Here is a 25791-nt window from a genome sequence, read left to right on the forward strand (position 1 = left end):
GATACCTGACCTGACACTAACTTGCACTCACGATAATAGCTTTACTCACTCGCATCGTACCTCCTCAAAACACCTGTTCTCCGCCCTTATAACCAGCTTTGGATGGAGACTGTGGAGGAGACCACACACACTCCTATGTATGTACTTCCAGTACCCATTTCCTCCCTCCTATACCCCCCTCCCCTTCCCTACTTTCACCCCCACCAAATTTGAACGTAATATAACTCCTTGGTGGTGGAGAATGTCGGGCGGCTGGCTCTTGAGACTAGCTGACCTACGTCTTCACTCCCCCACATTACACCGCTATACCCACATTACGTCCATTATCAATAAGAGCACCTCAATTTCCTGAACTCCCCCACTGCTGATTATATTAGAATCCTCTTGCCCCCTAAAAGGGGAACAGCTCAACACCACTTATTATATACCCAGATGTATATAGCCTATGTTCAGTTTGAGTACACTCCATGTTGTATTTCACGTATATTGTTCTTCACCCCAGCAAAACTTTAATTGCTCATGCTTGCCTGTACATCTGCTCAATTTCTGTCTTGTTTTGTTCTGTTCTCAAAAAAATGCTCTGATTGCATTATTGTCTGTACATGATACTTGTATTTTGTATTTATATCCAATAAAATTGTTTTTGGATAAAAAAAAAAAAAACGTCCATTGTGCCGTGTTTACATGCCGCGTTAATGGTCATTTGTGTTTAGAAGCGTTCTTGCATTGTAAAATGGTCAGAAATGTATCCCCATTGAAAAAAACTATAAACGAAACGCTAGTAAACGTGAGTTACCACGTTTAGACACGTTTACAAGCATTTGGCGTTTCAAATGCCAATAAACTTCTGTTTGAACGCATTTTTTTGCTTTTAAAAAAAATGCCACTAAACTCAACTGCCTCTAAACGACTTTAAACATCTCATTGTACATGGACAGATAAGATAACGAAGAGGAGAGTTCAGGGGCTGCTGAAAAAAATGGCTAACTGCTCCTAAACGTCCGTTTCTCAGCAGCAGTGTACATGAGGCCTCTGGCCTCTTTCCCACACGGAGTCCGTCAGACGGACTCAGTTTTTCTCAGCGGGGGATCGATTCGCCGATCCCTTGATGAGCAGGAGGATGACAGCTGTGTCTCCGCGCTGTGTGCGGAGACACAGCTGTTAGGTCCCCATTCTTCTCTATGGGGGAGTGGGATGTGAACAGAACATCTGGCCGTTCTCATCTGATTCAATCCGCCAGTCGGATGGAAAATAGGGTTTCCATCCATCCGGTATTGACGGATTGGATCAGATTGGATGTCAGCGGACATGTCTCCGCTAACATCCGATGCCCCATAGAGATGCATGGGACGTCCGCTCAAACTGACAGGCGGATCTGAACAGACTCCGTGTGTGAAAGGGGCCTTAAGCTGAAGTTTAGAAAAACAAATCCCTACAGCTTTTATCACATCACCTACCTGAAGCAAAGTATGTACCATGTTGTGCAGGAAGCTTACAGCACTGCAATGTTTAACACCTTCAGCTCTTAAGGCAGAACAGCAGTATAAATAGTCGAATGGGGACAGACCCCCTCCTTCATCCTCCTTCATAGAGAAGAGCTCTTTCACTGATTACACTGTTTGTACCATAATCTGTGAATGGGGGAGAGAATTCTGTGACTGATCAGACTCTCCTCCATTCACAGATCATGTTACAGGCACTGCAATCAATGAACAAACTTTTCTCAGTGGAAGAGGAAGGAGGGAATGTCTCCCCATTGGACCATCTATTGGACCATCTATACTAATGGAAAATCTCTATAGTAGAAGTTTTCTTTTTTTTTTTAAGAAGGTTTCCCTGTAAAGACAATAGTTGATTCTTACCTACCCTGCTTTCTGCACTGCCGTTTGACACTTTATTAAAGAGAGATGGTCCTACAAAGTCTTCTTTAGAAGCTGACAATTACAGGATAAGATCTTGGTCTCCTGCTGTGCTCTGTGGTTCCTTTCTAAGGCCACCATATGAAATAATAAAGAAAATACCCTATATTGTGTCACAAAGTAAATTTAAAGCATGATAACTTTATTGACATACAAAAAAAAAAACAGCAATACACAATAAAAAAATCACTTGGGGTCAGTTCACACCATATTAAACCATAAAGTGTAGCGCTAAAAACAGTAAAAGATCACAACAAAAATGAAGAATAGTGTCCAAATGAATGGAAAAAACTATTAATCACAGTAGTGTAGATTTAAGAAGAGGAAGGTAGTGTCCAATTGATAAAGTCCCAAAGAAAGATTGATCTGAAATCAAATCCTAGATCATGCGAGATAATCCAAAAGGGAGGGTATCTTCCCGTGACACCAAGGGTAAGTGGAGGAAGGGGCACACCTCAGTGATGAAATAAATGCAGCAGCTTACCAGATTTCCATGGCTGATCAACTTAATGACTCAGCCTCTCCCAGCTATTTAATCAGGGCCACTGAAGATCTGATGTTACGTGAATGCTTTATTCAAAGATAGACCACTTCTCAGGAATCATGGAGGGATCAGAGCAGGGAAGGAGCACTTCTCAATATTTCTCATCGATCATAAATTGAAATATGAAAGGAAAAAGAAAGCGAGGCCCATAGCGTGATCCCGTTTAAAAATAACAATCTTGTTTAAAAAAAGGTACTCACAATATGACATATGTTTCCAGGCATGTATACAATAGTAGTACAAGGGATGGACGTGCGGCGTCCCGCAGACTGTCCCAGGTAACAAAGTAGTAGAGGCCGGCGAAAGGTTCAAGGGGCGTGTGGACGTTGCGTCTGGAGTCGCCAACGTTTCGTCTCAATAGACTTCGTCTGGGCGTGACCCCAGACGCAACTCACACGCCTAAATACCCCCATGTTTTAGCTCACTGGCCGTGAGGTCCGCCGCAGAACGTCCGCCATTGGTCATGGCGACGAGCATCTCCCAATCCTCAATAGGTGGAATCGATGCTCGTCAGCCAATCCGACATCGGTAAATCTCTCAATGGTGGTGGCGACGAGCGTCAACCAATCCGCGACGAGCGGATGAGACATCAAACTGGATCATACCAGTAGCTCTACTAACATTACTTTTCTTGACTTAAATTTAGTGGTACAGGGTGACAAAATTATAACCACCACTCATTTCAAGAAAACAGATCGGAACAGCTTCATTCCACGTGACAGCTGCCATCATCAAGCATGGCTTAACGCCGTCCCAAAAGGCCAGTTTCTGCGGTTACGCAGAAACTGTACCCGACGGGAGGACTTCCTACTACAAGCCAATTCCCTTAAGGCTAAATTTATAGAAAAGGGATATGATGCTAATCAATTGGATATTACCATCAAAGATGTAGTAGCTGTAGATAGGTCATCCTTACTGTGCCCAAAATTGAAGGGAAATGAGAGCGAAGGTTTCAAGAACTCGTTTGTCACTTCCTACTCTACCCAACATTTTCTTATCAAGAAAATCATCAAAAAACACTGGCCGGTTTTAAAAAATGACCGAATCCTGGGCCCTTTACTATCCGAACATCCCAAGATTATTTTCAGGGGTGCACCTTCCTTGAGACACAAAATAGCCCAAAATGTTATCGAAAGACCTATCCAACCTACTTTTTTTGGCGATTTCAAAGGTTTTTATCCGTGCCATAGATGCAAAATTTGTGCTCTCAACTCCTTCAAGGGAAGGAAAATTGAGAAATTCACATCCTCTGCAACAGGACGAGAATATAAGATTGAGTCACTTATTACCTGCTCGTCCACTAATGTTGTATATATGCTTCAATGCAAGTGCGGACAACAGTACGTGGGCCGCACAACGAGGAAATTGCAAGTGAGACTGGGAGAACATGCAGGCAATATTAGGAAGGGCTTCCCAGGTCATAGTGTATCTAAACACTATGACCAGTGTCACCACAACAACCCTAAAAATACACTATTTATAGGGATAGACAAGTTTCTACCTCATTGGAGAGGATCCAACACTAGGCGAGAGATATCAAAAATGGAGACTCGCTGGATCTATATCCTCAAAACTTATACGCCCTATGGGTTGAATGTGGAATGGGATGTAAATGCTTTTATCAACAATATCTGACTTTTAACACATTTTATCTTTTTAATTTTTCATGTTCAAATTTCTTTATATCTAAATGTATAAAAGGTTTTTTGCCATTTGATATTTGTGATCTTGCGTCTATATGTCACTATTATAGTGACATACATCTAGCTGTATTTACTTTTTTGCACACTTGCACTTTATATAATTAGGCTGTCACTGGCCACTCTCCACGTAGCACTTTATAAGGCCTTTTTTTGTGTGATTGTCACTGATCTTTCTTATATCTCATTTTAGGTAATTCATTATCACCTATTTTATAATTCAGATTATTCTTTTTTATAAGGTTCACTCCCTTATATACTTTTGTGAATTTTTAATTATTATTTTTATTATTTTTTGATCACAAGTGTTTAGTTTATGTCTGGGTGTTTAAATGTCACACTCTTTTTTGGCCACTAGATGGCACCTCTTACAGCTGGATGTAAATAGACGCATTATCCCTTTATCTCATTATAATTAATTATTATCGGATATGAGATTTAATATGAGAATAATTCAATTTATTGTTGTTACTTGTATTCTTTTTTGTTGTATTACTTAGCAATCCCGCTGCTGTGACCTCTCATGAACCACTAATGTGCGGACCCCCCCGTTCTGTATATCATTGCATTAATGTGGCCCTAGGCTAAGAGAGATCTACAGTTGCGGGAATGCTTTGATTTTTTAAATGGAATCTGTTTCTATATACGCAGGAGCGATGTGCTGTATGTTTTTTTTTCTACTTCCTGGTCGTTTGGCCTCCGTTGCATGTCCGTTACCATGGCACCCCGCTGGAGGAGGCAGGCGTCACTTCCGCCGATCTTTGATTGGCCGATGGGTGACGCGTCACTTCCGCCGGGGGTGACGAACGTCACTTCCGCTGACACCGGATTGGTAGACGGGCGTCTCATCCGCTCGTCGCAGATTGGTTGACGCTCGTCGCCACCACCATTGAGAGATTTACCGATGTCGGATTGGCTGACGAGCATCGATTCCACCTATTGAGGATTGGGAGATGCTAGTCGCCATGACCAATGGCGGACGTTCTGCGGCGGACCTCACGGCCAGTGAGCTAAAACATGGGGGTATTTAGGCGTGTGAGTTGCGTCTGGGGTCACGCCCAGACGAAGTCTATTGAGACAAAACGTTGGCAACTCCAGACGCAACGTCCACACGCCCCTTGAACCTTTCGCCGGCCTCTACTACTTTGTTACCTGGGACAGTCTGCGGGACGCCGCACGTCCATCCCTTGTACTACTATTGTATACATGCCTGGAAACATATGTCATATTGTGAGTACCTTTTTTTAAACAAGATTGTTATTTTTAAACGGGATCACGCTATGGTCCTCGCTTTCTTGTTCCTTTCATATTTCAATTTATGATCGATGAGAAATATTGAGAAGTGCTCCTTCCCTGCTCTGATCCCTCCATGATTCCTGAGAAGTGGTCTATCTTTGAATAAAGCATTCACGTAACATCAGATCTTCAGTGGCCCTGATTAAATAGCTGGGAGAGGCTGAGTCATTAAGTTGATCAGCCATGGAAATCTGGTAAGCTGCTGCATTTATTTCATCACTGAGGTGTGCCCCTTCCTCCACTTACCCTTGGTGTCACGGGAAGATACCCTCCCTTTTGGATTATCTCGCATGATCTAGGATTTGATTTCAGATCAATCTTTCTTTGGGACTTTATCAATTGGACACTACCTTCCTCTTCTTAAATCTACACTACTGTGATTAATAGTTTTTTCCATTCATTTGGACACTATTCTTCATTTTTGTTGTGATCTTTTACTATTTTTAGCGCTACACTTTATGGTTTAATATTTATTTGAGTCATTGTTGGTTGATTTTGTGTTGGCTGCTGATATTTATTATCATTTTTTCTCACTCCATAAGCGCGGAAATTTTTCTTGTATTTGATTTATATTTCAGTTCACACCATAAAAATCGCAGTCCGGATGCGTTCCAGATTTTTTTTTTTTGCATGCATGTTTTTACGTGTTTTTGATACATTCTGGTGCATTTTTGATGCATTCCGGTGCAGTTTTTCCTCTTTTTTTATTCATCCTAAAAAAGGACATGTGTGCTCCATTGCTTTTTTGGTGTGTTTTACTGTGTTCCAGTAAGGTTCAGTGCAGAAAAAAATGCAGCACGCTCTACTTTTTTTCTGGAACTGGAACACACTGGAACTGACCACACTGGTGTGAACTATGTCATTGAAAACCATATAGCCTACTTTCCATGCACTTTTGATGCAGAAAAAAAAAAAAAACACATTTGTGATGTAGAAAAAAAATGCACTGGACAGCATGTGGTGTAAACTGGCCCTAATACTGTAAACATAAGTAGCAACAATTCCTTCTCTAAATATATATGTTAAATGAATGACCTATCTTGCATCTGTATTACACGTACCCCAGTACTCAGAGAGGGAATACAGTTATACTTTACATTCATTTTACAGGTTAAACTGGATCGATGTGTTTCTTTTTTTCAATCTTATAAACTATAAATTATACCTGGTAGATCATCTGGATCTGTTATGTCAAGTCTAATGTATAGCAAAAGTTTTGTCCTGTAGAGATGTATAGAACTGTTCGCCGGCGAACAGTTCCCGGCGAACTTAGCATGTTCGCGTTCGCCGCTGCCGGCGAACATATGCGATGTTCGGTCCGCCCCCCATAAGACATCATTGAGGCAAACTTTGACCCTGAACTTTACAGTCAGCAGACACATTTCCAGCCAATCAGCATACCTCCCTCCCACACCCTCCCACCTCCTATAAATAAGCAAGGGCAGCATCCATCTTAGATCATTCTGAAGCAGTGTGTGTAGTGAGAGTAGGGAGAGAGCTGCTGCTGCTGCTGCTGCTGCTGCTGCTGCTGTTAAGCTAGGGACAGTTAGTCAGTGTTCCTGGTCTTGCAGTGTTCTTGGTCCACTACTGCTGTAATATCAGCACCCCAAAAAGCCCTTCTAAGGGCTGGTATTTGTGTTTTTGTTTTTTTTATATATATATATATATATATATATATATATATATACCTAGCGTCCCCAAAAGCCCTTTTAAGGGCTGGTAATTGAGTTGTTTCTTCTTATATATATATATATATATATATATATATATATATATCTATCTAGTGTCCCCAAAAGCCCTTTTAAGGGCTGGTAATTGAGGATTTTTTTTATTTATATATATACATATATATATATATATATATATATATAGTGTCCCCAAAAGCCCTTTTAAGGGCTGGTAAGGTAATAGAGTTTTTTCTTTATATATATATCTATATATATCTATTGTACACTGCAGTTGCCTGCCCGCTGTGTGTGAGAGGCCACAGACCTACCACAGACTGTACTGTGTGCACACCACACTCATTTCGGGTGGCACAGGCACAGTACCTTGCATTTTAAAAAATATTTTTTTTTTCCTCTGTCATAATTGCAGTGAGTGCTGTGTCAGGTCCACAGAGTGCACTGTACCCACCACTGATATATATACGGTGGCACAGCATCTTGTTGCAATAAATTGAAAAAAAAAATATATTTTTTATTATTGCAGTTGCCTGGGCTGCCAGTTACTGTCAGGTCCACAGAGTGTACTGTGCCCACTGCAGTGCCACTGTGTGCCCACCCACCACTGATATATAAGGTGGCACAGCAGCTTGCAAAGTAAAAAAAAATATATTTTTTTTTTAATTGCAGTTGCCTGGGTGCCAGTGACTGCTGTCAGGTCCACAGAGAGTGTACTGTGCCACTGCCCACCCACCAATGATATATAAGGTGGCACAGCAGCTTGCAAAGTAAAATAAAATATATTTTTTTAAAATTGCAGTTGCCTGGGTGCCAGTGACTGCTGTCAGGTCCACAGAGAGTGTACTGTGCCACTGCCCACCCACCACTGATATATAAGGTGGCACAGCAGCTTGCAAAGTAAAATAAAATATATATTTTTTAAAATTGCAGTTGCCTGGGTGCCAGTGACTGCTGTCAGGTCCACAGAGAGTGTACTGTGCCACTGCCCACCCACCACTGATATATAAGGTGGCACAGCAGCTTGCAAAGTAAAAAAAAATATATATTTTTTTAAATTGCAGTTGCCTGGGTGCCAGTGACTGCTGTCAGGTCCACAGAGAGTGTACTGTGCCACTGCCCACCCACCACTGATATATAAAGTGGCACAGCAGCTTGCAAAGTAAAAAAATATATATATATTTTTTAAATTGCAGTTGCCTGGGTGCCAGTGACTGCTGTCAGGTCCACAGAGAGTGTACTGTGCCACTGCCCACCCACCACTGATATATAAAGTGGCACAGCAGCTTGCAAAGTAAAAAAATATATATATATATTTTAAATTGCAGTTGCCTGGGTGCCAGTGACTGCTGTCAGGTCCACAGAGAGTGTACTGTGCCACTGCCCACCCACCACTGATATATATGCCTGCAAGAGAAAAAGCCAGCCGCAGAGAAGCCGTATTCCTGAAAATATAAGAAAAATGCTGCTTTTTAGGGGTTCTGGACATGCTACAGAGCTGAAACTTGACAGGTACACTTTTTAGACCCCCCAGACACTAAATACAAAAAATGACATGCCTGCCTAAAAAAATGCCCGCTAAATGCCTGCAAGAGAAAAAGACAGCCGCAGAGAAGCCGTATTCCTGAAAATATAAGAAAAATGCTGTTTTTTAGGGGTTCTGGACATGCTACAGAGCTGAAACTTGACAGGTACACTTTTTAGACCCCCCAGACACTAAATACAAAAAATGACATGCCTGCCTAAAAAAATGCCTGATAAATGCCTGCAAGAGAAAAAGCCAGCCGCAGAGAAGCCGTATTCCTGAAAATATAAGAAAAATGCTGTTTTTTAGGGGTTCTGGACATGCTACAGAGCTGAAACTTGACAGGTACACTTTTTAGACCCCCCAGACACTAAATACAAAAAATTACATGCCTGCCTAAAAAAATGCCCGCTAAATGCCTGCAAGAGAAAAAGCCAGCCGCAGAGAAGCCATATTCCTGAAAATATAAGAAAAATGCTGCTTTTTAGGGGTTCTGGACATGCTACAGAGCTGAAACTTGACAGGTACACTTTTTAGACCCCCCAGACACTAAATACAAAAAATGACATGCCTGCCTAAAAAAATGCCCGATAAATGCCTGCAAGAGAAAAAGCCAGCCGCAGAGAAGCCGTATTACTGAAAATATAATAAAAATGCTGTTTTTTAGGGGTTCTGGACATGCTACAGAGCTGAAACTTGACAGGTACACTTTTTAGACCCCCCAGACACTAAATACAAAAAATGACATGCCTGCCTAAAAAAATGCCCGCTAAATGCCTGCAAGAGAAAAAGCCAGCCGCAGAGAAGCCATATTCCTGAAAATATAAGAAAAATGCTGCTTTTTAGGGGTTCTGGACATGCTACAGAGCTGAAACTTGACAGGTACACTTTTTAGACCCCCCAGACACTAAATACAAAAAATGACATGCCTGCCTAAAAAAATGCCCGATAAATGCCTGCAAGAGAAAAAGCCAGCCGCAGAGAAGCCATATTCCTGAAAATATAAGACAAATGCTGTTTTTTAGGGGTTCTGGACATGCTACAGAGCTGAAACTTCACAGGTACACTTTTTAGACCCCCCAGATGCTAAATCCAAAGAAATTTTTTATTTTTATTTTTTTTAAATTTTTCCAATAATTGGCTCTCTATCAAAAAATTATAATTTTTAAGAACTTTTTTTTGCGTGATCCCTCTCCGGCATGCCACAGTCCAGGTGTTAGTCCCCTTGAAACAACTTTTCCATCACTATTGTGGCCAGAAAGAGTCCCTGTGTGTTTTAAAATTCGCCTGCCTATTGAAGTCTATGGCGGTTCGCCCGGTTCGCCGGTTCGCGAACATTTGCCGATGTTCGCGTTCGCCGTTCGCGAACGGCGAATTTTAGGTTCGCGACATCACTATTGTCCTGTAGTGATGAAAGGATTGGGGGGAGAGACTAATGAGCGCAGTGGAGAGTTCAACAACCTGAGAAGTTTCAGTTTCTGAAGAAACTTCAGCAAACTATTCCTCATTAAATAGTATTCAATAGCAAGGAGAGGTGCATTCTTACTTTCTTCTTTATGGAGAAACAATTTATTTAACGTTTCAGTATAGCAACAGAGTCACTTTAAATTTACTTTTCACAAAGTCCAAAGATATCATGTGTTTTCTAGCAATAGCAAAGTTGATGATAGGAACATATAGGCAATTAATCACTCTGAGTAATAGGTGATATCCAGAATATGTTTAATAACTTCCTCCCACCTACATAGTTACATATTAGGTGAGGTTGAATAAAGACAATAGTCCATCTAGTTCAACCTGTGTAGGTGTGTGTGGCCTGTAATTATCTCACATACCCCTGAATGTTCTGATTCTTGAGATGTACGTCTAAGAGTCTTTTGAGAGCCACCATACTTCCCGCAGAATGAAATGTGTGCAAGCGGGGTTGTGAATGGCGCTACCGTGTTAAAAGCATAAATACATTTGGTGAGTAAATGTCATAAATAGTGGTATAAAAATCATAAGGAATATATACAAAATATATATATAAAATTAAAAGTGCTGAATGTGCTGTTTTTTAATAAGGTATAACTTATAAAGTGCACGTGTGACTCATGGTTTTTCAAAAACCAGTTTTAGTGAGAGTACATACTCTGTGCCTTTAAAATTGCAAATAACAAAGTGCAGAGTGCTGATGCAGAAAAAAGACACAAAACTAAAGACAAGACGGTGATTTTTTATTTTTCATTAAAGGAGTGACCTGTTTAAAAGACAGGTTTAAGGTGATTGTGCACAATAAAGAAATCTTAAACCCTCTGTGCTTTGGTGAACAAAAGTGAAAAGATAGATTTTAAAGCCATTCAATGCAAGCAATTTGCGGGTAAATCAGAAGAAATCTGGGTTGCAGATACCTGCGTGGCCGCTAGGTGTCGCACCCTATATACAACCTGGTGAGTCTTTTCTATAGTGGATATCGTCTAGGGGCTCCTTCACTCCCTCTGATTTCCTGAAGTGTGGTCCTCAGAAAAATACAGAGAGGGGAACCCCCTGGTACCATATCGCAAGCGTGTATAGAAAAAAGCATGTAGTAACTCACAGGGAAGAATCAGGCTGTCCTCGATCAGTGGTGGTGTACGCCGGGAAGCTTCCGCGTTCCATGGCTCTGGCTCTGGAAATGACGTAATGACGTCGAAGACTCCGCCCTACCGGTTTCGTCGATAGACGTCTACTTGTGGAGGCCGCTCCAAGTAGACGTCTATCGACGAAACCGGTAGGGCGGAGTCTTCGACGTCATTACGTCATTTCCGGAGCCAGAGCCGTGGAACGCGGAAGCTTTGCTTCCCGGCGTACACCACCACTGATCGAGGACAGCCTGATTCTTCCCTGTGAGTTACTATACATTTTTTCTATACACGTTTGCGATATGGTACCAGGGGGTTCCCCTCTCTGTATTTTTCTTTGAGGACCACACTTCAGGAAATCAGAGGGAGTGAAGGAGCCCCTAGACGATATCCACTATAGAAAAGACTCACCAGGTTGTATATAGGGTGCGACACCTAGCGGCCACGCAGGTATCTGCAACCCAGATTTCTTCTGATTTACCCGCAAATTGCTTGCATTGAATGGCTTTAAAATCTATCTTTTCACTTTTGTTCACCAAAGCACAGAGGGTTTAAGATTTCTTTATTGTGCACAATCACCTTAAACCTGTCTTTTAAACAGGTCACTCCTTTAATGAAAAATAAAAAATCACCGTCTTGTCTTTAGTTTTGTGTCTTTTTTCTGCATCAGCACTCTGCACTTTGTTATTTGCAATTTTAAAGGCACAGAGTATGTACTCTCACTAAAACTGGTTTTTGAAAAACCATGAGTCACATGTGCACTTTATAAGTTATACCTTATTAAAAAACAGCACATTCAGCACTTTTAATTTTATATATATATATTGTATATATTCCTTATGATTTTTATACCACTATTTATGACATTTACTCACCAAATGTATTTATGCTTTTAACACGGTAGCGCCGTTCACAACCCCGCTTGCACACATTTCATTCTTTAACCCTTTTGGGTTTGGTTGTTGGCAGCTTACACCGTGATCTTTCAACCTACACTCACTGCATATTCCATAGCGCTGGTCACCTTAGTTTTTATTATACTTCTCACAGAAACCACCTCTAAACCTGCTGTATAGACAAATGATGGTGGGCAGGATGCCCTGTTATTCTGGAAAGACGTCTCATGACATCGCCCCAGTCTCACCATGCTTGCACTCCCTCGGGGGCACACAGCCTGTCTGATCTTGGTAAAGAGCCAAAGTCATGGCTCTTTACCCATCTGATCAGCTGTGTTCAATTACAGCTGATCACATGTAAACAAGGAAATGACGGTTATCGGCATTTCCTCTCTCACACTGACAGTCATCCCCTCACAGGGGAGACATGTACAGATAATCAGGGCACTGTTCATCAGATGTTTTCATAGGTGTTTTCAATGGGGACACATTTCTGACCATTTTACAATGCAAAAACGAATGCTCAGGTAAGTATAAGCGGTGGGGGGTGGGGGGGGTGATACTGCTTCCTAAAAAAAATTTCATTTTAATTCAAGAAATGCATTAAGGTAAAAAATGTTTAGGCTTTAGAACCACTTTTAAAGATCATTCAGGTAATAGCTTAGGCTAAAAATAATTTAAATTCAATGTGGAAATGAATATATGATTGTAAATTTGACCCTAAATGCGGATTAATGATTCCCAAAGGAGATACCTACCACAAAAATGTTCTCCCGTTTCTACAACCTCATCTAAATGCCTTCTCCTTTCAACTCATTCTTTATTTGAGGAATCAAAATAGCTGAGCTGACATTTATTCCATAACTTAAATGGTAACTCCACTTTTGTGGGGAAAAAAATAGCAAACAAAGTAAAAACAATATAGCGTATACAATTGTGACACAAACCATATTGTAATTGAATGTTATTGAAAATTACCTTTCCTTTTTAATCTGCAGCTGTTATAATGTTATAAAAATGCAATATGGCTGCCTGGAGCTGTTCTGTACACAGAATGTATACTGACCACACCCCAGAAACATAATTTCCTGCTTGTGTGATTGGCTCACAGATTTTCCCGGAAGTTTGCCACACACTAGAAGAAATTCGGTCGGGAAATTTCGCCCGACGACAGATCTGCCGATTTTCGGTTTTAGTATGGTGCTTCCGACAGCCGACTCTGACTTTTCGGCTGAAAAAATCCTGGTGTGCAGGCATTAAAATTGTTGTCCTCCGTCAAAACACGTCCGATTTTTGTCTCATTAGTACAGATTTCGACGGGGAAAAATCTTATAAGCAAGACTAGGCATGCTCAGAGAAGAAAGCAATCCAACACATGACATCACTTCTGAAGTAGAATTCTGTCATATGGGAAAATTTGTGTGCAGTCTAGAGCGCATTCCAACCAACAGACATGCACTCTGGACAAAAGACGGACGACCGGTCGGCGGAAATTAGTTGCGTGTGTACGAGGCTTTAGGCCACGCCGCCCTGAATGCACCCGATCTTGTCTAGATACAGGTCAGATTTCTGGCATCCCTTGCTAAAAAAATTTTTGGTGAGATACTCCCAATAGGAACATGTCTAAAGGAATGCAGGCCCAGCAGTTTTCCTCATTAGAGCCCAGCAGCTGCCACAGCTGATAAATAATTATGAAACCACTCCCCTTAGACCCACTCAGCACAGAGGCACAGAGGAACAAACAATGATTTCTTCAGAATAACAAAAGGTAGGAATCTGCAACAAGGTTTGTTAAAATCCTTGTACTGTACATAGATCACCCAGAGGGGAATGTTTTTTCTCAACAAAAGTGGAGTTCCGCTTTAAGATGAAATAAACAAGTACACTAAGCAGTATTTCTAAATGTGCCTGGAGTTGTTCTTTAAATTGTTCTGTCTAGTTTCTGTTCTTTATTAATTAATCAAGCGTGAGAAGCAGCTGTAAAGTAATAATATATTTCAAATTGTCTATGCATGATGAAGTGTCCAATTCCTAACCATTATATGAGTTAATGTACCCAGTATTTCTTCAATAACAGCATAATGTCTCTTTTCTTCTGGGGACAAAATCTTGATCGCTGCAAATATCATTTTAATCTGCCACGGTAGATGTGTTATTCTTTATAAGGCACATGTGTGGATGGATTAATGCTACATGGGGCCCTCGACAGATTTTAAGATTTTAAGCTTTCATCTTCATCACTACCTTTTGAGTAACTGAAAAGAGGGCACTAAAAGGTACCTGCAGGTATCTTTATGAATTGGTAAATCTTTTGTAAGTCTTTAATGCACCTGAGCTCCATAAACTTAAAGGAGATTTAAAAGCAAGAACAAAAAATGGCATATTTTGCGGCAGAAAAAGATTTTCTGCAAGTACAGAAAATACCTGTTGATCCTGCCAGAAATTGCGTGTTCTTGTTCATGGATTGTGCTTAGCTGAAAGCACGATCCTATCTTCATTCTGTAAACTACTAATCATCCCAGCCCCATGAAAAGAAATTAGGGGGAAAGGAAATGGTTAACTTCCAGCAGTGGAGTGAGTGAGCGTAGCTGCACTTGGAACGGTAGTGTGTGATTCACATGATATCCAGGTGAAAAAAAGGAAAAAGAAAGAAAACTAATGCAGCCCCCACATCTAAGAACTGACAATGTTTGAGGCTCTATGACAAAAAATTATATTTAATCATTTCTATCATTTTGATCTATGAGACCAGATTTCAAATAGGTCAAAGGACAGCACTAGACTAAAGCCCCGTACACACTTAGCGATTGTCGGCCGCAAATATTCGGCCGCCGACCAATCGGCCAATTGTCGGCTTGTTAGTATGATGCTTCCGACAGCCGACAGCGCATTTTCGGCCGAACAGAATCTGTCCTGCAGGCATTAAAACTTTTGTTGGCCAACACCAGAACGGCAGATTGTTCGCCAGTCAGTACAGAATTCGGCCGACAATCAGCAGATTTGCAAGACTGGGCATGCTCAGAGAAGAAAAAAGACACGGAAAGTTAACCATCACATGACATCACTTCTGCAGTCGGCTGTTGTTGGCTGACAAAATTCGTGTGCAGTCTTTTGCACTTTTCAGCGGACAGGACAGCCCTGGACAAAAGACGGCCGATCGTTCGGCCGACAAACGATACGTGTGTACGGGGCTTTAGTTTAACTTTCCAAGAGACAGAAGATGATTCAAATTGGTCTGCAAACAAGTTATGGACAAGTCAAATAAATACAAGGATCCTTTTCTCTCGGAACAATGGGGCTTCTGGTATTCACACAACACCTGGAATCAAAAAGAAACTGGTCAATGTTTACATGCGCCTTCAGGACTTACAAATGTGTATTGTTGAAAAGACTGAAAGTGCACTTGGAACTGCAGTCACTGTAGATCTGAGTGGGACATGCAAGAAACATGCAAGAAAAATAAATAACAGCATTTTTGCTTGCACATGCTTGGATGATAGAAATCAGCAGAGCTTCCCCTCATTTTAGATATTCTGATCTACAGCGACTGAACTTCCAAGTGCAATTCCAAGTGCACTTGCAGCACAGTGGATGTGCCTTTAGTAACTAAACCCCCCTGTCTGTTTGCCCACGTGGTCATTGTTTTCAAGCTGAAGGTCTCTGTGAGAACTTGGTAATCGAAAATCAACATGGAAAAGACCACTAGTGTCTTAGTGTTTTACAGTTGAAGAGGAGACGAGTTTTACTTTTCATTATTAAAACAGAATAATTTAGACCTCATGGATTATATTTTGAATGCTAACTTTAGAGATGGAAACACTTTTTAATATACAGTTTATCAATCTATACAATATGTGCGGATTCAGTAATGGTTATCACCATGTCTTTAGGTCATTGTAATCCTGGAAATAAAAATGTTATGTTTTGCTATATTTTCTAAAACAAACTTGATACTTCTGGGACATTCCTGAAAAGACTAAAAGCAGACACTTATCAATTATTATGTATATCCATGACAAATATTCATCCTACCCAAAAAGGGCACAGCCTTCATATCATCATAGTTATGTTTTTAGTATTCATTATCAATATTGTTTGAAATGTGTGTGTCATAATGTAGCCATACTCAAGAAGTATTTTAAAGTGTGAAAAGTATTTTATAATATGACATTAATATTTAATTGGGAACTTATTCCATCACTGTAGCTAAATTTCATTTAAAGGTGGCTACACCCAAAAGAGTAAATACAACAAATAAAAAAAAGGCTGCCGATCAATGCAACCATTTATGTTCTTAGGTAAGATAACATAGTTCAATATGTATAGAAAAATATTAATTTATTATATAGGAAAAATATATCAAAATAGATACTTCTGGTCTTGGAGTACCACCCAGTGGCCAAGTGAGGTAATGCTAATATAAACACAAAATTGATCAGTAACAGGATTCACCAATGAGATAAACAATACTAGATACACCCTCTGGGCAGGGTTCCAGGGGTTGTAGGTTTTTGCAACTAAATAAATGGCAAGTCAGGTAGACAGTAGGGTACACACCTCCTCATCAAGAGAGAGACAAAACATTGTGGATTCATCATCTATGGGAGAGCATCCCCCATCTCTTAAAAATATCCAGAGACAAATCATTTGATACAATTAATTTAGGCCAAGACATGCAGCTCCAGCATAGCTAAATGCCATTTTGAGAAGACAACTCCACCCATGGATCGCCAGCCTTCTTAAGAGCTGGTCAGAAGCCATTTCAAAGTCTACCTGTTATACTTGGAGGCTAACTACTGTTTCCTTTTTTCTTATTAACTTTATTCTGTTTGGAATATTTGTGTTGGTCAATTTGCTATCCCTTTCTCATCTCCTAACAACCCGTAGTTAGATTATTGTAATTTGCTGTATGGGCAAAATTTACAGATCTACTTTGCATTTTAATTCATTAGTCAAGCACAGATTATTGTCTGCCAAATTTATTAAAAGCAAGTTAGCATATCTACAATGGGGAAATTAATGAATTAATAAATGTAATCTAATATATACAGTATATACAATACTTTGCTGTAACAGGATCAATTTTAGAAAGTCATTGCAAAATTTTTGTGTTTGTTCATATCCGACTGTTAGTGATGTTTGTAAAGTTACTTATTCTAAATACATTTTATTTTTATTGTCCTCGATTGTTCATCGATCAATTAAACAATCAATATGGCTGAATAAAATAATCATTCAACATCTCTGGCAATAAGTTGCAATTCATTAAACTTATGTGTTTAGGTTTAGATATACTTTAACCTCTTTTCGACCGCCCGCCGCAGATATACTGTGACAGGCAGCCACTCCTGTGCGAATCAGTGTCATTGTACGTCGGTCGTGAGCAGAAGGCCAGGGGGCGAGCACGCTCCTTTCCCCACTCATCAGCAGGGAAGGCGATGCAGTGGGCAGGCGGCTCCGATTGCTGCCTGACACCCGCGATCGTTCCCCGCAGAGAGAGAACGGTCAGCTGTCGTAAACACAGCTGACCGTTCTTCTCCCTGGAATAATCGTAGAGCCCCTGTGATCCTTCGATGTAGGAACACAGGTCTCTATGGTCATTTCACAAGCCACGCCCCCCCCCCCACAGTTAGAATCACTCCCCTAGGCTCACATTTAACCCCTTAATCACCCACAATGTTAACCCCTTCCCTGCCAGTGTCATTATTACAGTAACAGTGCATATTTTTTAGCACTGATTACTGTAGTAATGTCACTGGTCCCCCCCAAAGCGTCAAAAATGTCAGTTAGGGGTCCGATTGTCCTCCGCAATGTCGCAGTCCCACTAAAAATCACAGATCGCCGCCATTAATAATAAGAAAAAAAACCAATAAAAATTACATAAATCTTTCCCGTAGTTAGTAGGCACAATAACTTTTGCGCATACCAATCAAAATACGCTTATTGTGATTTTTTTTTTTTTACCAAAAATATGTAGCAGAAAACAAATTGGCCTAAAATGTAAAAAAATTTGATTTTTACTTTTTTTTTGGGAATGTTATATAGCAGAATGTGAAAAATATTGATTTTTTTTAGAATTGTCGCCATTTTTTTGTGTACAGCGCAAAAAATAAAATTCGCACAGGTGATCAAATACCACCAAAAGAAAGCTCTATTTGTGGGGAAAAAAGGACGTAAATTTTGTTTGGGTACAGTGTTGCACGACTGCCCAATTGTCAGTTAAAGTCACACAGTGCCAAGTTGAAAAAAGTGGCCTGGTCATTAAGGGGGCAAATCCTTCCGGTCTTAAAGTGGTTAAAGTGCTACTAAAGACAGGACATTTTATTATTCTAATGCATTCCCTTCAATAAGGTAAAAAATATTTTATTTGGTATATCGCCTCCTCAACTCTCCAAATACTTACCTGAGTCCTATATTTTTCCAGCATTATTTTCAAGTGCGGGGCTCAGTGAGAGGTGCAGGAGCAATTGACTTCTGCTTCTGTCAATGAAATCCTGTGAGGAGGGGGAGGGGCTCAATAGATGCACACAGCCCAACTCAGGAGTGAGCCTGCAGGTTTGCCCCCATAGGAAGCGACTCCCTATGGTAGCACACACAGAAAAGGAGGAGCTGAGAGCTCAAACAGGGGATCCAAGAAGAGGAAGTTCAGGGCCACCCTGTGCAACACCATTGCACAGAGAAGGTAAGTATAAGATGTTTGGTGTTTTAATTAAAAAAAATAAAATAAAGCTAATAGCTTAACAATCAATTTAACATCTGCCTCAACTCATAGATTTTTAATGTCCTGATCTATAACCGAGGGACATATCAAGAAAAAGAGGTAAAGCCTACACTGCAAGGGTTAACTGCTCATTTAGATTTACGGGCATGGGTTCATGTCAGTTTCCTGTCCCCCAGGATTCAGTGAATTTGGTAACTCTGCGCTATTCTGTCTTTGAGGAGACAACTCTATATTGGGAAGAGTGAGACAGGGTCCCCTGCCCTGATCCCCCCTGTATTGCCCCCCCTTTTTTTCTCTCTTTTCTTCTTTTTCCCTCCTAGATCTACCTCTTTGAGGTACGCCAGAAGACCTCCTCCAAAGGATTCCCTTTGAGATGCTACTTTAGCCTCGTCACTCCAACCTCAGAGAAATGGGAATTGCCTTATAGTCATCAATCTAATATATACACAGAGACTCTGTGGCTTGTATTTGGATGGCCCTTGCTATATATGTTAATTACTTGTTGCTATAGGTCTACTGTCAGACCACACACAGTACTTTTATCTTGTTATATGCTACAGATTTTCTAGATGTATGAGCACTGTCTTTTTTGTTCTTTCCTTTTTTGGAATAAATTTGTACGAGCAACAAATGTGCATTTCTTATGTATATTGATATAATTGCCTTAATAAAAAGATTATGAAAAAAAAAGACAGGTGTACACACCATCTTCTCTCCAATGCTCTAGCGGTCTAAGGTTCTATGCCCCCACCGCAGGAGCATAGGGGAGTGCCGTCTGCCAGGAGAGTGGATGATTGGGTAAGTAAAAATGCATTCACTCTCTAGTAGACTAAAAGAACAGTGTTGTTTTTTAAAAAAAAGAAAAAAAAATGTTCCCTTTGCAAGGGACATTGCACTTTGCAGTGGGGTTTTCCCCAGAGAATGAGGTAAAGCTCTGCAGACTTCCATCATCCTGTGCAAGCAAAAATCCTGTTGTTTTTTTTTTTTTTTGGCTTGTATGTAATTGGGTCTATTTGGCAAAGTAACGTTTCTCTACATTCACTAAGCTCTTGAGCAAATCCCCTTGCAAACTGAACAGCCTATTGGCCTTTACTAAATCAACCCTTGGGTATCCAGTGAAAGCGCCCATGTGTTAGTGTGTGTGTGTGTAAGAGAGTCCAGTAGGAGTGCAATGTGTGTTTGTATGAGGTAGAGAGGCAATGTCTTGTGAGTGTTGCCAGTCTTGCTTTGATGGAGTAATAAGAATACCAAGCACAGTACAAATATTTTCTGAACATTGTGGTTCTCCTGTGTGTCATGTTTTAAGCCTGTGAGCATGGAATACCAATAAACCAAGGACTTCTTTACTACTCTGGATGTGCCGCATCTCTCTTTCTGTTATAATGACAGTACAAATACCTACCTGTCCTGGAGAAAATGCTTTGTGCGCCTGTTAGGAAGAGTTACCTTTTTCTGGTAACCATTATAACCAATGGTGAAAGTTAAAGAAAATCCTAAATTGTAAGTTGTAAACAGAACAGGAATAGAAGGAAAATCTTTCACTGGGGACATTATTTCTGGTGAAAAACAGTAATTTCCTCACTTTGTAGGGATTTCCTCTCACTTCCTGTTTTGGCTATGGAACAGGAAGCATAGAAAAATTTCCCCGGTAGGTCAGATGGCAAAAAAAAAAAAAAAAACTGACAGGGTTATTAACCCTACCTAATCCGATCTGTAAAAATAAAATGGAAAATTGTATCATACTTTCCGTAATTTTCCTTTCCTGGTGCCTATCGATGGCAGCATACCTGTGATAGAGCTCCACCTCTACTCTGCCTTCAGGACTAGTGAATAGCATAAAAGAAATATGCCCCCTACTCCCAGCATTCTCCTGTGATATAGAATACGGAGGGAGGGAGCATATGCTGCCATGGATAGGCACCAGGAAAGGAAAATTACGGTAAGTATGATGATACAATTTTCCGTTTTCCTGGCACCTTCATGGCAGCATACCTGTGATAAAAAACTAGCCCATCTTGTTGACTGCCCATCTTGAATTTGTTGCTGCTGATAATGCGGCCACCTGGACCTTTAATGAACTGAGACCTAGGCCTAGGTCAAGTCTGGTCTGTAGGAACCCCAAAATATTGGAGACTGAAGGTGAGAATCCATCACAATTTTTTTCCAGCCGCAAAGGTTTGGAAATTTTCCCAGACTCTTGAGTAGATGGAGTTTGTGGATGGTTTCCTTGTTTGAAGGAGTGTTGAAATGACTTCCGGGGAACAGCCTAAGGCTTCAAACCTCCGCCACTCAATTTCCACACCTGTAGATCCAGTCTCTGCGGGTTTGGATGAGAGACTCTGCCCTGCTGTAGAAGTTGAGGGAACAGGGGAAGTCTCAGAGGTGTGCTCACAGAGAGCCGCATGGCCAGTGGAAACCAAGGTCTCTTGGGCCCAAGGATGTGTACTGGTTCCTTCAGGAGCCCCAGGAAGAATTTTAGAATAAGAGGGTGAGGTGGGAAGGCATATGCTGTGTTGAAGTCCCAGGTGTATGTCAGAGCATCCACTGCTTCCACCTGGGGGTGTGGAAAGGGGGAGATACATCTGGGAAGCTTAATGTTCCGTGGTGCAGCGAACAGATCCACCTGAGGATATTTCCAGTGATTGGCAATCTGGTGAAAGATGTGTGGATGCAGGGCCCATTCATTGTTGTCCGGGCAAGATCTGGAGAGAAGGTCCACTTGATTGCTCAGCCTGCCCAGGAGATACACTGCTCTGAGAGCTAGGAGATTCCTCTTGGCCCAGAGCATGATTGGCTACACTTCTGACAGAAGTGATCTGCTGCGAGTCCCGCCTTGTTTTTGAATATAGGAGACTGCTGCCTTGTTGGCCAGTCATAGAAGGACTCTCTAGCCTCTGATGAGGGGGGGCTAGAGAGGTTAGGGGCTAGGAATGCTTATCTCAACTCCAGGACGTTTGAGACTAGGCCCTCGGCTTGGAAGGACCATCTTCCCTTGACTTTGATTTCCTCGCAATGGGCTCCCCACTCTTTTACGCTGGCATCTGAAGTAATTGTGGTCCAGGAGAGGGAACCCAACTGTCGAGGTTTGGAGAGGTTCTGAAGCTTTGTCCACCAATGAAGACTTTTGCGCATGCATGGTGTTAAGAGGATGGACTGTGAGAGACGTTGTTTCTTCCACTGTTTTAGGAAGCCGGTCTGAAAGTACCTCAGATGCCAATGTGACCATGGCACCATTGGAATTCATGCTGTCATTGATCCTACGAGGCTCAAACACAGAGAAGCTGTCAGGCAGGGGTTGTGCAAGATCTTGGAAACTCTGAATGATGGTCTTCACCAGGGTAATGACACTTTACCCTGACTGGTGTTGAATAATGTTCCAAGATAAATCATCTGCTGGGTAGGCATTGTGAGATACACCCTTTACATACTGTTGTTCTATTCTGCTATTCATAAAACACCCATTTAGGGCAAAAATAATATTTTTGCAGTGTTTTCTGCATAAGTTACTGTAAGATACACCCTTTAGATACTGTTGTTCTATTCTGCCATTAAAAAAAAACACCCATTTAGGGGAAAAATCTTAAATTGTGGCCTAGTTTGTATTTGTACGTGTAAGATGCACCCTTTAGATATTGTTGTTCTATTCTGCCATTCGAAAAACACCCATTTAGGGGAAAAATCTTAAATTGCGGCCTAGTTTGTATCTGTACGTGTGAGATACACCCTTTAGATATTGTTGTTCTTTTCTGCTATTCAAAAAACACCCATTTAGGGCAAGATCCTAAATTTGAGAAATATGAGAACATCAAATAAGGGATGTGGCCCGGTCGTTGCGCTGCTGGTGGAGCTTCTGTTGCAGGGAGAGGATGTGGTTTATCTGTGCCAGCTACCCGCACAAGTGAAACACCTTCCTCAGGTGTGAGTAGGCGACAGAACCTGCAGCTGTATTTGGTCGGGCCTAATGCGGCTCTACGAATGTTGAGGCCAGAACAAGTACAGACGATAGTAGATTGGGTTGCTGACAGTGCCTCCAGTTCCTTCACATTGTCTCCCACCCAGTCTCCTGCTGAAAGATCAGAGTTGGCACCTGCAGCCGATGTCCATCAGTCTTTCACCTCAACCCCCCCCTTGCAAATCAGCCGAGCAGTCTGAGCCCCAAGTCATGCAGCAGTCTCTTCTGCTTTTTGATGACTCTGTTAGCAGGGTTTCCCAGGGCCATCCACCTAGCCCTGCTCCAGAAGGGGAAGAGATTGAGTGCACTGATGCCCAACCACTTATGTTTCAAGATGAGTACATGGGAGCACCATCGCAGCACGTCTCGGATGATGACGAAACACAGGTACCAACTGCTGCGGCTTTCGGAATTGTGCAGTCCGACAAGGAAGGCAGGGGTGAAGACTGGGTGGAAGATGATGTGGAGGACGATGAGGTCCTCGACCCCACATGGAATAAACATCATGCAGGTGACCTGTGTAGTTTGGAGAAAGAAGCGGTGGTCGCACAGAGCCACCAGCCCAACAGAAGAGGGAGCAGGGTGCAAAAGCGGAGCGGCCGTCCCCTAGACAGCACGCCTGCTACTGAACAAAGCAGCAAAGGACCAAGCACACCAAAGCCAGCTCCAAGGAGGTCCCTAGCATGGCAGTTCTTCAGACAATGTGCTGATGACAAGACACGAGTGGTTTGCACGCTGTGTAATCAGAGCCTGAAGCGAGGCATAAACATTCTCAACCTGAGCAAAACCTGCATGACCAGGCATCTAAGTGCAAAGCACGAGCTGCAGTGGAGTAGACACCTCAAAAACCTAGAAAGGTCTCTGGCTCCTCCTGCTTCCTCTTCTGCTGCAGTCTTGGCCTCTTCATCCACCTCTGTAGTGGCAGTGGCACCTGCCACCGCGCAAACAGAGGATCTGCCAGTAATATCACCACCTAGGTCACCAACCATCTCCACAATGTCCCATGGAAGCATTTAGCTCTCTATCTCCCAAACACTGGAGTGGAAGAGGAAGTACCCCCCTACCCACCCTCGATCCCTGGCCCTGAATGCCAGCATTTCAAAATTCCTGGCCTTTGAAACACTGTCATTCTGTCTGGTGGAGACGCAGAGTTTTAAAAGCCTTATGGCGGTGGCTGTCCCGCAGTATGTCGTGCCCAGCCACCACTACTTTTCCAGGGCGAGCCATCCCTTCCCTGCACAACCAAGTGGGGGACAAAATCAGGTGTGCACTGCGCAACGCCATCTGTGGCAAGGTCCACCTAACTACAGATACGTGGACCAGTAAGCACGATCAGGGACGTTATATCTCCCTAACAGCACACTGGGTAAAGGCAATGGTGGCTAAACCTGAGGCGGATAGCAGTTTGGCGCATGTCCTTCCACCCCCGAGGATTGAAGGGCGCTTCAGTTTGCCTCCTGTTGCTAACTCCTCCTACTCCGCTTCCTCATCCTCTTCCACCTCCTCATCCAGTCAGTGTAACACCTTCACCACCAACTTCAGCACAGCCAGGGGTAAACAACAGCAGGCAGTTTTAAAACTTGCCTGTTTGGGGGAAAAACTCCACACCGCGCAGGTGTTGTGGAGGGCCATGGAACAACAGACCGATGAGTGGTTAGTGCCAGTGAGCCTCAAGCCCAGCCTGGTGGTGTGCGATAATGGGCGAAATCTCATAGCAGCTCTGGGCCTAGCCGGTTTGACGCACATCCCTTGCCTGACGCATGTGCTGAATTTGATGGTGCAGAGGTTCCTTAAGAATGACCCCAATATGTCAGAGCTGCTGCAGAAAGTGAGGGCCGTCTGTGCGCACTTTCGGTGTTCTCACCCTGCTGCTGCTCGCCTGTCAGCGCTGCAGTGTAACTTCGGCCTTCCCGCTCACCGCCTCATATGTGACGTGCCCATAAGGTGGAACTCCACCTTGCACATGCTGGCCATACTGTGTGAGCAGCAGCAGGCGAAAGTGGAGTTTCAGCTGCAGCACGTACGCTCTGTGGAACAGCACCACTTCACCACCAATAACTGGGCCTCAATGCGAGACCTGTGTGCCTTGTTGTGCTGTTTAGAGTACTCCACCAACATGGCCAGTGCAGATGACGCCGTTCTGATTGTTACTATCCCACTTCTATACCTCCTTGAAAAAACAATTCAGACGATGGTGAAAGAGGATGTGGCACAGGAGGAGCAGCAGGAGGAAGAGGGATCATTTCCAAGGCTTTCAGGGCAGTCATTCACAATTGGCTCCGAGGGTGGGTTCCTGCACCCACAAACGCCAGGTACCCAATTGTCCAGCAAGGGTACAGTTCTGGAGGATGACGAGGTGGAGGATGAGGAGGAGGAGGAACCATGTTCACAGCAGGGTGGCACCCAGACCAGCTCATGGCCATCACTGGTGCGTGGCTGGGGGGATACAGAGGACACAGACGATACACGTCCCACAGAGGACAGCTTTTCGTTGCCTCTGGGCAGCCTGGCACACATGAGCGATTACATGCTGTAGTGTCTCCGCAAGGACCACCGAGTTGCCCACATTCTAACTTGTGCTGATTACTGGGTGGCCACGCTGCTGGATCCCCATTACAAGGACAATGTACCGTCCTTAATTCCCTCACTGGAGCGTGATCGTAAGATGCGCGAGTACAAGCGCATGCTGGTAGATGCACTGCTGGTGGCATTCCCACCTGACAGCGGGGGCACAGTGGAAACACAAGGCTAAGGCAGAGGAGGAGGAAGAGGTTGCCAATGCAGCCGGGGCACCGCCAGCACCTCAGAAGGCAGGATTAGCATGGCCAAAATGTGGATAAGCTTTGTCAGCATGCCACAACAATCAGCACCACCAGCTGATATGGAACTTCTTAGCAGGAGGCAGCATTTCACCAACATGGTGGAGCAGTATGTGTGCACATGCCTACACGTACTG

This window comes from Pelophylax lessonae (genome assembly GCF_965119305.1).
Source record: "Pelophylax lessonae genome assembly, chromosome: 5".
Classification (NCBI taxonomy): Eukaryota; Metazoa; Chordata; class Amphibia; order Anura; family Ranidae; genus Pelophylax; species Pelophylax lessonae.